The sequence below is a fragment of the Hesperophylax consimilis genome, chromosome 5 (assembly GCF_061612785.1).
Source record: "Hesperophylax consimilis isolate HC1 chromosome 5, BYU_Hcon_1.0, whole genome shotgun sequence".
Taxonomy (NCBI): domain Eukaryota; kingdom Metazoa; phylum Arthropoda; class Insecta; order Trichoptera; family Limnephilidae; genus Hesperophylax; species Hesperophylax consimilis.
The window spans coordinates 6,143,011-6,155,986 of NC_142840.1; the positions used below are offsets into that span (position 1 = coordinate 6,143,011).

Below are 12,976 nucleotides of genomic sequence, written 5' to 3' on the forward strand. Positions count from 1 at the left end.
TGTCAAAGTTCTGATAGGGAGCCGTCAGCCGACTCTATTCTGTGTGTTATTGTTTACACATGAATTCATACAGTAGGTTCAGAGATCGTAAATAAAGATATTATACATTATAGGTTTTTTGTGCAAAAATACTTCTGCTTTATAATAAAACTGTGTTACGTTGTACAAAGATAGGAAGCTGTAGTAATGGAATGCCCAAAAAAAAATATTTTTCAAACATTCAGTATGTACAGACGGGTAAATAAAAGTTTGGGTACAAAGAATAGGTAATCATTTAATTAAAATTTTAATTATTTTCGCATTATCACTTCAAGTAAATGGTTTTATCTAGTAGATAATTGTATATACTTCCTCCAAACATAAATAAAAATATTGCTTGATTTACATCAACATTATTCAAGGTTTAAAATATGCTGTCGAATTATGTACGTTATGCAATATAAATGAATAAATATTAAATGTTAAAAAATATTATACAATCATGTTTATTATGAATCCAAGAAATATTGTTATATGTAAAATAATGTTCGAAATTTCCCTAGATTTGTGCTGATTTCCCTTTTACCTAAAAAAAAGTTTTCTCCCCTAGATCTAGGGAAATTCCCCCAGACATCACATCACTGGGAAGCTGCAGAAATGCAAAAAGTCAAAATCAAATACTTTCAGTGTTGCTTTAATTTAAAAAAAACAGTGTTTAATTTAAAAAAAAATAATAATCAAACGTATTCGTAGACCGGATATTTTAACACAGTGACGTGAAGAGTTAGAAAACGGATTTGTTTGTTTTATTTTAAAAAAAACTACACGTTTCTAATTTATTTAGTTAAATTTTGGCAATCTTAGTAGGAATCTATCTACATGATTTTTTCCAAATCATTATGAAATTTATGCAAATGGCCTATTGTATAAAATGAATGATCATAAAAATAACCGAATATTTTCTAATGAAAATTAGTAATAATTTTTTTATGGTATCTCTTGCAACCGACTTCAATTTTCAGTATATGATTAGAAGAATTTTGTAGAAGCGCGGATATAATATATAATCACTATGATTTAATGCTGTTTATCGGCCGAGTTTCTAAGAGCCTCGGTGGCGCAGTTGGCAGCGCGTAAGTCTCATAATCTTAAGGTCGTGAGTTCAATCCTCACCCGGGGCATTTTCTTTTGCTTTAACGTTCTATTTTTATTTTTATGCGATAGGTGCATAGATCAATTAGATATAATAATGTCAGGTTAAACGTACTCAAATTTGCATTGAATTTAAGTGTTATTTTCAAAATGTTAATGATTCAGACGAGCGATAAAGTAAGTACCTACGTACAATTTTGACGGAAAAAACAAGTATTGCTAATCCGAATTATTATTTTCACAAGAGCAGTTTAGATTTTGAAAACGACACTTAATATATATATGTATATATATTTTACATGATATTAAGGAGCAGTTTGGTTAGTCAAAATAAATATTATAAAATTTTACCGCATTTATAAGTTAATTTGTTTTTTAAAATTCACATAGATTTTAATATTGTTTGTTGAAATTACATTAGCAGAATTAAAAAAAATATTATTTGGTAACGTGGGCCTCACTGGGTGCTTACAGAATCGTTAACATGGTTTTCAATGATTAAATATTACAATTTTAGGTTGTACTCACTAAGTTATACGAAAAAAAAAATATTAATCCTAGGCTTGCGGAAAAGTCAATAGATGTCGCACATTAAAATAAGAAATTATCTAGATTGCATTTACTTCTGGAAGTATCTTGCGATCATTTATAAAAATATGCGTTAAGAAAATGAAGATAATGTTGGTAGTTTTTATTCCGAGTATGATACAGTTAAATATGACCGAAGGAAATATGGTCGGATTACCTCTGTGGTAGAGCAGTGCCCCGGCAAGGCTAAGGTCCTGATTTTCAGTTTCGAATTTTCATTTGAGAATAGCTAATGTTGCCTTCAATGATTACATTTTATCTGATACAATATTTTATATGTGTTGAAAAAAAGAAAAGTATTGAAATTAAATTGACTTCAATGTTAATCTAAAATAGTATATTAAATTAGTTAATGAAGAATTAAATACATTGAATAGCAATCAAAACTTTTTCATCTCCATGTAACGATAAAATCTTTTGTAAATGATAATTTTGTATGTGCTGTATCAGTTAACAGTATAAAGAAGTGTAGAAAGGCGTTTGATTTAATTTAATTATGTGTACAAGTAAGAGGTTGCATATATTCTATTTATATTTTCCACCCAAGTAGGTTCGATATTATTTGAAGCGATCTCATTAAAACACCCGGCCGCTTTCGTTTGATGACCCATTAAAATCTTACAGCCCGACTCACAGTTAACCCTATCTCCCAAAATGCAAGTCATCTGAATTAAATATATTTTTGTAAATGGACCACTACAATGGATACAGGATATTCCTTGACGCAGAAGAAGTTAATCTTTAATTTTATTTTTAATATTATATTTTTTTACAAATTTAACATTATGTTCCATATATTCGGGTCTTTGAATTTTCTTTGTGTTTTCAATATTATATGATAATTATGTGGAAAATAATAAAATATATAGTAAAAATAATATGGGTCACCTAAGATTTTATGTTAATCGTGTAAATATACCGAAATGATAACATAAATAAATAAAAAATAAAATGAACAAAAAAATTATTTAATGATGAATCGGCAGCATTTATTTTTACTCGGGAGATATTTTCAATTTGAATTGATATTATAGGCGAATAGTTATTGCAAATAATAATGTATTATCCTTTGTTCTATGCATAAAAACCTTGTCTTATAAACATTAGTTTATCATTAAAAAAATAATAATATTTAACAAGTCAAAATATTTCACCAACAAAAAATGTAGATATAATATGCCTGGACGCCATCTAGTAGGAAATTTAACACTAACAAAGCCTTTCCTACAAAAATAAAGTTGGTTATTTACAGATGAAAAAAATATAAGAAGTGATAATTGTTGATTGAAGCACTAGTACATATAGAATAATTTGCGGGTTGCAATAATTTGACATGGCTCAGTTGTTCAGAGGGTCTGACCGGACATCAGAAGGCGCGGGTTCAATTCCCGTCGGCGGCATTTATTTTTACTCGGGAGATATTTTCAATTTGTGTTGATGTTACAGGCGACTAATTATTGCTTATAATAATTTATTATCCTTTGCGCTATACATAAAACGTTGTCTTATAAACATTAGTTTATCATTAAATAAATAATTTAAGATGAATGTTTTAATTTCAAAGATTTTTTTACCCAGCTTCTAGTAGGTACATTCCCACCCGTCTTTATTATTGTAGAATTATTCAATTTGCAAAGCATAAGACGCAAATTATTCAATAAACGTTTCAAGACAGTTTTAAAATTTGTTAGAATGTTTTCTTTACCATGAAAATAACATGTTTTCTATGGCTTACTGTCTAAGAGTATGAATATTATCTTACAGTATATTATCTTTTGATATTATTCTCATAGTTCCACGCTTACCGTAGAGAAAAGTAAACTGAAGGTTTATAAATGAAAGATAATATAGTTCCTGAATGAAAACAGTATTAATTCTTCTTCTTTTATTTTTTAACTTCACTATCATTAACTTCACACAGTAGGCCCCATGGAAAATAATTTTCTTCATGGCCTATGCCATCTTTTGAATGCTGTGCGGAGTGTATTTTTTAATAAAAAAAGGAGAGGAAGTTCTGGGAAGTGAAAGGGTATGTAAGTCACCAAACGTAGCAAACCCCTTGGGGTGATTCGTTGTGACCTTAAAAAGAGGATTGAATATTCGGCTTAAAAATTTCCTTCATACAATACGATGCAACATCGTAACATCTACATATATCTGATGATTCTGCACCATGCACAACACTATAAATTTTTATCCAGCTTGTACCTACGAGTAGTAGGTGCTCAATTCAATGAGTAAACCTCGGATTGAATGTGTCTTACAAGGAATCACGACATTACGTTTGATGCTAGCGATCTGTAGTGATAAGAATCACTTTGAATCGGAATAGAACTGGTATAGAGGTAGGAATGCAGTTAGAAGTTTAACTTATCGTAATCTTTAAAGTCCAGTGATTTGTTGGGATAGCCTAGATTTAAAGAGACGATTTAGAGTTAGATAGAATTATCTCGTTTTAAATGAGACGTAAGTATTAGAATACGTTCGAAGAAATAAATCTTAATTAGAGCGAGTACTTCCTGCAATACAATCATTATTTAAATTTAAATGTCGTTTAAATGTAGATTTCAGTGGATAAAGTTTTTTTGTGTGAAATGGATCAGGAATGATGACAACAATAAAGTGATGACTGTTGTACAATGGTCCAAAAAGAATCTCGTTCTGGTTTGAATAAAATTAAAGAAACTGGTATTTTTTACTGTAGTTCTGAGATTTTGTAGATGAGTTCAAATATCGACACCAGTACAGATACATCATTAATCCTTTCGGTCCGCGTATATAGTTGAAAATATATGGTTTAATACTTTTTTCCTCCCTATCTAGAGCGAAAAAAATTGGCAGTTTTCGTTATCAATTGTTAAGGCGGTTGTTATTTTTATATTTTGAAATGTGATTTTGGTTTTCAATCTCCACCATTTTTTACCGCATTTTTTTAGGTATTATTTTACGTTTTGAAGGAATCGCACACATTGTACGATTTTTCATTTTGCGTGAAACGATCTAATGTTCTTTCAAATGAACTAAACTACGGAAAAATACACCAAAATTTTCAAAATAACAATTGCTATCAAGAATTAAACATGTTCTACCACTGCCAGTTTTAATTCATCTCTGAAAGGGCTGGACTCCCTTTGTTGAATATTGGTGTACTGATGGATGAATTATCGACCTCTCTGTTTTCTCCCTCCTGCAATATGGTTCACTCTTTTTCACGAAAAAAAACACTCCACACAGCGTCCCCAAATATGAAATACGCCTTGAGTGCAATTATAATATATATATACGGGCATCCTGCGTGCAGTTAATGTAAAAAAGTATGTACTTGAGTACCTACCGACTGATGCCAGGTGAACATAATTATTTAACATTCAATACATATAAATTGATAAAGGTCGCTGGGCACATATTAATAAAAAGTAATGTTTGTATGTGTGTGCCCTGTAGACTTAAAAACTGCTCATCGATTTCGCTGAAAATTTCAAAGCTTGTTCTTATTAGTTCTTGAAGGGTTTAGAGAGTCATTTGAATGGTAAGAAGAAACGCTCAAGGAAGGCTTAACGCATTATCTCTCCACTGGATGAGATAAGGCGCGGCGTTGAATTAAAGTAACTATAACGTATAATTTTAACATTAAAAACTACACGAAGAGAATGGTAAAAAAAGTCGGGGACGACTAAGGAAGACATGAATCCAATGATTATTTGTGGTAAAAAGAGAATGAGAGTAAACGAAATGAGCGAAGAAAGAGGTGTAAGGAGAATGTACGACATGGGAGTGAATGATAGAGGAAGTCGGGAACACCTGATGAAGACATTGCACGAACAAGTGAACAAATACTTCAATTCGATTCTTTAACATAATATTATTTTCACCTTAAAATTCACTTAGTTTTTAGGTACATTAGCAACGCTGTCCGAAACGTCGGCTAAAGAAGGAGTTAGCGCAACACGGCATAACACCCCAAAAACAAACAATAAAAATGCTTTTGGCCGTGAGAATCTAAAAACTTACCAAATACCTTTTTGGCTCGAAAATAATTTATCATCGAAATTATTGACTAAATGAACAATATTATTAACTCCTATGCGACGAATTCAACAGAAGGAAACAAATACTACGATGTTGTTAATATATTTAGTACCTACATCAATTTCAATATATAAGCATACCCTATTGAAGTTTTTTTCATCAAGTAGTGGAATATTTTAATAAAGGTATTTAATTTGACTAACACATTATAATTTTGTGTGGATCAAGTTCAGTGATATTTTGACCTTATATTTATTTTTCTGCAATTTTTTTAAATAGTCGTTTCCTGCACTATTTTCGTGTATAATTTCGTAAATATTTTTTTATATATGTATATGTATGTAAAAGCCTTAATAGGCGTGAAATAAATAAATAAATATTAAATTATGTGGCATTTGATCACAAAAATTTATGGGTTATCAAGGGAGATCGGTTATCTATATTCTATATATCTAATAGGTTATCTATACAAATAAAAATGTTAATGTTCGTTTGTTCAAAATCTTAAATCTTAAAGTTCTTCGCCAACTGCTTTAATATTTTGACACAACGTTGTATTGGAATAAGTGAAAAACTTTTTTTTTAACAGCGCCATCTTTTGGACGTAAAAGCAACAGGCGCTAATGTTTCTCTATATGCACAGACAACTGCGCCACAGCAACGCGTCCCTGGATGCAGCTAGTTTTCTTAATAAAAATAAACCTTTCCTTTACACACCTCCGAAATTAAAACATAAAAATCATCGATAAATGTCAACTTTGTTCAATCGATCACCGGATTCTCTGATTTCAAGATAACGCCTTTACTTAATTAAACATTATAGTTGAATGTATGCAAGTTAAGTGGTTTATTTTTAATTCGTTTAGCCGTGTACACTTTTTATTTCCATATTATCTTGTGATATATCACTAATTTAAATGGATTGCTAAGTAGGTACCTATTGTACAATACATAGATTTGTATCTGGCAATGGACATCTTATCTTAATGTAAATTATATTATTATTGTCTACTATAGTGTATGTATCTATGAACATTCCGGATTTCTTAAGGACTCGGGCCCTTATTCAATTCATAATGGACAGGTTTCACTTTTTGTCAAGTCTGTCACAATGGTGTTATCTTTTGAAGAGATTTAAAGACGCTCGTTATGATGCCGTTGCCTAAGGAACATCACACCATACGACAAAAGTAATCGTTTATTATATTACAACTAGCGCAGATGCGTGAAAAATTATGGGATATTAAAATTTCAAGACACACAAGCGAAGTTATTATGCTTAAGGAAATAATATTATTTGACTTGTAGGGATAAAGGGACACTCAGATCAGACAGGGTATGTAGAGCAAATGAACAATTAAAGGAGTACAAGGAGCATATATGACGAAAATGTGTAAGGTGGAAGTAGTCGGGCACGCTCGAGTAAGCCATGGCTCGAGTCGGGCGATGTCAAGGGTCAGAATAAAATAAGAGTATGCATGAGACGATGTATGAATGTGAATGAGGCAAGGAGTGTGCCCCAAGACCTAGGTGTTTGAGGAGCCGTTCTCTCTACCCTGCGAGAAACGACGTGATGGTTAGTTAGTTGACTGAAAAAAAAAGAAAAAAATAATAATGCATACATTATTTATATTCCATCCCTTTTTATATTTATTTTATTTTTTTGTTATTTTATTTAAATAATGCGATGAATTATTGATTGATTACACATACCGAATACGCTCCAAAGTACTATAATTAATATGCAGAAATGGTGATTAATTATTCTCAAACTTAGAGAATAGTTGTGATGATTGTGAAGAAATGACGATTAATACTTATACAGAGTTCACAAATCTTTGTCATGTACGCAAAAATACCGATTCATCATGCTGATTTACATCGAGTTATACTCAGTTTATCGATTCATTATAACTATTGAGTTCACAGGGAATTTACTTCATACTTTGTTCACATGTAGTCAATTAGTAATTTAATACATAAGAATGTTGTGATTACATAAATTTTGTTTTTATATGTTACTATCTACATAATGTAGATATTTAAGAATTTATACTTTTATTTATTTTTTAATCGATTGCCTTGAGCAATAAATTTTTTGTATAAACACAACAGAGAATAACATTGCTTAGTTGTTAATTTATTCAGATCTTTGATAAATACAAAATTAAAACCATAATACTATCGTGACGTTCATCTTTGGTTAGTGATTTAAATTATATATCACTTTCGTATTGAACAAACTGCAATTAAATTATGTTCATATGCAGGGGTCGAGAAACTTTTTTCGTTATTTTATCATTAAAGGAAATCTTTGCTAAATTACTAAATCATTTAAAATTATAATCAAGGTGTGGTTATATGCCTCCTCTTAAATGAAACATAGTACAACTTTGTGTAAACCACATTAAAATTATCATGAAAACTCTTTTCAAATATACACTGCCGCTGCTGCCATTGATCTAATCTGTAAAGCCCAGAAACTAATTATAATGATCAGAAGCAATTCAAACGAAATCTTTAACAGAATCTGTTTTTTGACATTAGGCAACTTTATACCAAAACATGCCCCTTCAAATATAATGTATTGTTTCATAGTGCTTTCACACAAACGAAGTATTGAATTCCGTAAGTCTAAACTTAAACTTTAGGGTGCATAGTTTACACCCGCGCTGTGCAAGCGGGTTCACTACAGAGCATCGATCTATCCCATATCCCATAATACGAGTATAATTGTTTTTGACCATCTCGAAATTGCTTGTTATACGAATACTAAATGGCATAATCTCTTAGTTATCTTTTTCGCTGAAACAACTTTTGGACAAAGAAATTTTAGATACTTTGCAACAAAGTTATGCAACACATAACACACAAATTGTTCTAAAAATAATTTAGAAACCAGGTCTTAGATCATCAGCCTAGATCATCAGCCAAGACAGAACAAACATCTACGATTTTATTAAAACCTGTTTATTATAAACTGCGCCTGCTCTCAACATCTCCCAGGATACAGGCACATTACATCCACCACCAAAAGATAAATCATTAAGTTTTTTTTTTTAAACTAAACAAACGTACGAAAGATACAGCTAAAAATAAAGAATTATTTTTACACTTTTTTAGTTGTTCTTCCGTGATGAAGGCAATGTTGTATCTGACACTGGTTGTCCTGTTAATTTAAAAAAGTGGTATAATATGTACATCAAACTGTTTTTCATTTCAAAATTTTTCATCATAAATTTTCAAAATAATTTACAAAGTAAATTGTTCTAAATAAAGGAAACCATATAAATAAAAAAAAATATCATAATGGTCATTAACTACCTGTGTAAATTTCTCAGAAGTAATGCGAAACGATTACATAAATGGTTACCTACCTTTGAACGAAATATATTCCACGAATTAAACACAGTCAAAAGGGATGCATACCTTATTTCGTATAAAATTCACCACGTGAATTATTTCCAGTTTACAGTTGTTACACAGCACGAAACATATTTTCAATCTAAATCTTCAAATAATAATGTATATCCGTCACACAGGATTCTATTTTAATCAATCACCGCTTCGCTTTTAGTGAGACGGTTCTTCAAACTTCTTAGACCGAAGACAATCTAAATTAGAGAGACCTATTTAACACGTGAGGCTGAGATTATCAACGTGAAGAGGTTCTGTTGTATGCACACCTTTGTGGCGAATAATCTATATTACCCACGTGTAAACAGCGCCGGATTTGAGATGGGTGAAGATGGATAGTTTTGCCGGGCGGAACATTTTAAAAGGCGCTATTAATGGCTTTGATTTTTATGACTTCATTGGCAAATCAGAAAAATCTTTTATAATACAAATAAATTCGTAAAACAAGCAAATACGCATATGCAAAGAAAGATGAATTCAGTATTATTGAAAAATGTGTTTTGAATACAATACGAATTTCATTTTTTGAATCCAAAGGAAATGTTAAAATCTTTTGATTATACTCTTATAAACTCAACTACTAAAACTTAAATAACTGTAACATATTTTTTACAGGAATAATTATGTTTGTGTACGAGTAGTAGTTTGTGCTAAGTAAGTGCAGGTAGTCCTAAATTTGTATACAGTTGAAATGTTTTGTCACATGAGAACAGGTCGCTCCTACGACACATTATTGTGTTCAATCAGTCAGTTTCTGTCTTTCTTCCCTCCTAAAACATATATTGGTACACGTACTTTCCTTTTCTAAAAATGCCCTCCACACAGCACCCGCGAAGATGACAATGACCGTCACAGATTATTTTCCCTCATGGCCTATCATGTGGAGTTGATAAAAAAATAAAATATTAGAATCCGGTTCTGATAATAGTGTGAAAAACATTCACCCAGAAATAATTTCCCCATACAAAACGGAGCCCTCACGATAACCACCGTCAGAAGCTTTGTTACAGATCGAAATAAATAATACTTCACAGTTCCGAATCTCTGTTTCTTCTGGTCATATCGTGTTAAATCATGCGGACGCGTGCCCACCATACATAAATACATGTTGTGCTCCTTTTAAAGATCGATATCAGAGAAATACTAAGTTATTCATAAGTTTAACGCTAAATATAACCTCTCACGCGACGGTATAAACCACAGCTGACCACACTGAGCTTTTGAGACTTGAAACAGTTATGTAGACATAATTCTAAGAAATATATGTTTGTCTGTTTGGTATCCGAAATAAAACTCGTATTCGTAGTGATGGAAATTATTGAATTATCCGATTCGGAAACATTTAAAATAATCGAATAATGGCCTTCGGAATAATCGATCGAAGGAGGCGATATTAGTTAGAACGTCGAAGTTTTTCAGAATTTTATTTTTTAAGTACATTATACGGTTATCATTTAAAATAGTGGCATTATATTATTACCCGACGTTGCTCGGGGATTTACTAATGTTATGGGGTAAAGTTTTGAGGTTGTGAACTCTTCTGGATGTATTTCAAAAGTTGAAATTTTATTTTATTTTATTTTATTTCATTTTATTAGGAACATTAACAGGTTTATAACATAACATGCATAGAGAGAGAGAAAAAATAAGTAAAAGAATTAGGTTACAACCCAATAACCAATGTTCACATCATGCAATAAAGATAAAGAAGGTTAAAAAGCAATAAACAAACAAAGAAAACAAAGAAAGGTTAAAAACAAAGAAATGTTAAAAACAAGGAAATAATAAGAGAAAATGTATATATATATATATACACGTATAAACACATACATACATATATATATATATATATATACATACACATGCTTATACACATATTAATACATACGTACACACATACATATACATAGTTGCATACATACATACGCATACATACATGCACACATACATACATACACACACGTACATTTGATATTAAATACAAATAATATGTAAGAGTGATAATGAATAAATGATGAATGTAATGTATTAAATTTAGAAAAGGGTTAATTGTTACAATACTCTGTTAACCATTTTTTTAAAAGCTCCTAAGGTACACGACAGGATATCAGCATCAAAATAAGTTTTATTATAATGATTGCAAGTTCTTAGTAAGAAAGAATTTTGCCTGAGACTCGTTGAAGCAATTTCGATATGAAACAATGATTTGTCTCTAGTTTTCTTACTTGGGACTCTAATATTGATTGATGACAAAAGGGTTGTGTAAGTAAATCATGTCCGCAGTGTCTCTCCTGCTTTTTAATGTTTTAAGTCCGTAGTGCTTGATAGAGCTTTCCATATCGTAATAACGTAATTGTCTCCTGAAGTTCAAGTGATGTACAAACATTCTTTGAACAGCTTCAATGCGTTTTGTGTGAATGTTATAAAAAGGATTCCATATGGCAGAAGCGTACTCAAGATGACTACGGACGTAGGAGTAATACAAAATTTTATAAAAATAAGAAATACTCTTGTTGTAAGATAATGAGCATTAATTTCACTTGATCATGCCGTGCCTTTCTCGGGAGTCCTCGAATTCTTCAACCATTCAATTCCAAGTCATACATTGTCCTCACACCACTTTCTTCGTTTATCACTAACGTTTCATTTTACCATATATAATTATATCATTCATGGCTTTCTCGGGCGTCCATGTCTTTTTCATGTAGTAGTATCTTGAAATCTACATTGTTACCATTAAAAAACTGCATTATGTCGAATTTAATTTGAGTGCGAATCTCATTCCAGCGGAGAGATAATAAGTCTTTCTCGAAGGTCTCCGATTTCTTCTACCATTCAAAATACCGTTCTACTCACTTTCTAAACACTCCTGGCACTAACAAGAAAAACATTTGAAATTTTCGGCGAAATCCACAGACATAGGAATTAATAGACGAGAAGATAATGGTCAGGGGTAAAATCAACTGTTGAAGAACGAAGGGAGTAAGGCTGACTGTGATTCGTCAATAAATCAATCTGACAGTAAATAGGCATCTCGCATTATAATATCACCATTTACTTCTTAAAAGTAAAATCTGCTTTTGAATGAATAGACATTTTTACATGGGAGCGCAAATTACTCGCCACGTTATGAACAAATTTGCGAAGTCCAAATTCGGCAAAAAAATTCGGTTCTGTTTTCAGATTCGAATATTTCGTTTAAGTATTTAGTTAAGACACTTTTATAAATGTTCATAATTTACTTCCCAGCAACCAACCAGCTTTGTATTTCGCGTCCAGACGTTTCTCGATGTGATAGTATATGTTTCTAAAACTGATCTATATTATACGATGTGAATATGCTTAAAATAAAGTAAAATAATGCTTATATATGGAATGTAATACGAAAATTGGGTTTATTCTCTTTTTCACATCTATTTTTACAAGTTTTCATAGTACAAGTCAACATTTTGCCGTTTTATTTCGTAAAATGAACCGATGATGCCTCTACCATAGTTCGCACAAGAATGATGACGTCACGTTTTCAAATTTCACTTGAGGCCATACGCGAGCACAGCCGGCTCCAATGGAACCGGTATGGGGAGTGGGGATAATACGCTTTTAATCACTTAGGGCAGGTCTACTAATATTCATATGTCTATGGCGAAATCCAATGAACGGTAAGGGAACGCGTATGGAACAAACAAAGAAACATTAATTTTTATATAATTTCTAGGGTGTTCGGGGGTAAAGTGCGCTAACTTCGTAAGGTGATTGAAGATGATTTTAGGAGTAAAAAAATAAATAACTTTTTAGAAATTCCAATGTTTTA

The 12,976-nt window shown here is 31.3% G+C and overlaps 1 non-coding gene across 1 annotated transcript; it reads left to right on the forward strand.

The window, feature by feature from the left end:
- Window positions 1-1,087: 1,087 nt before the first annotated feature.
- On the forward strand, window positions 1,088-1,160 carry TRNAM-CAU (transfer RNA methionine (anticodon CAU)). Its single transcript has one exon. It is a non-coding gene; the product is annotated as a tRNA-Met (tRNA).
- Window positions 1,161-12,976: the final 11,816 nt, after the last annotated feature.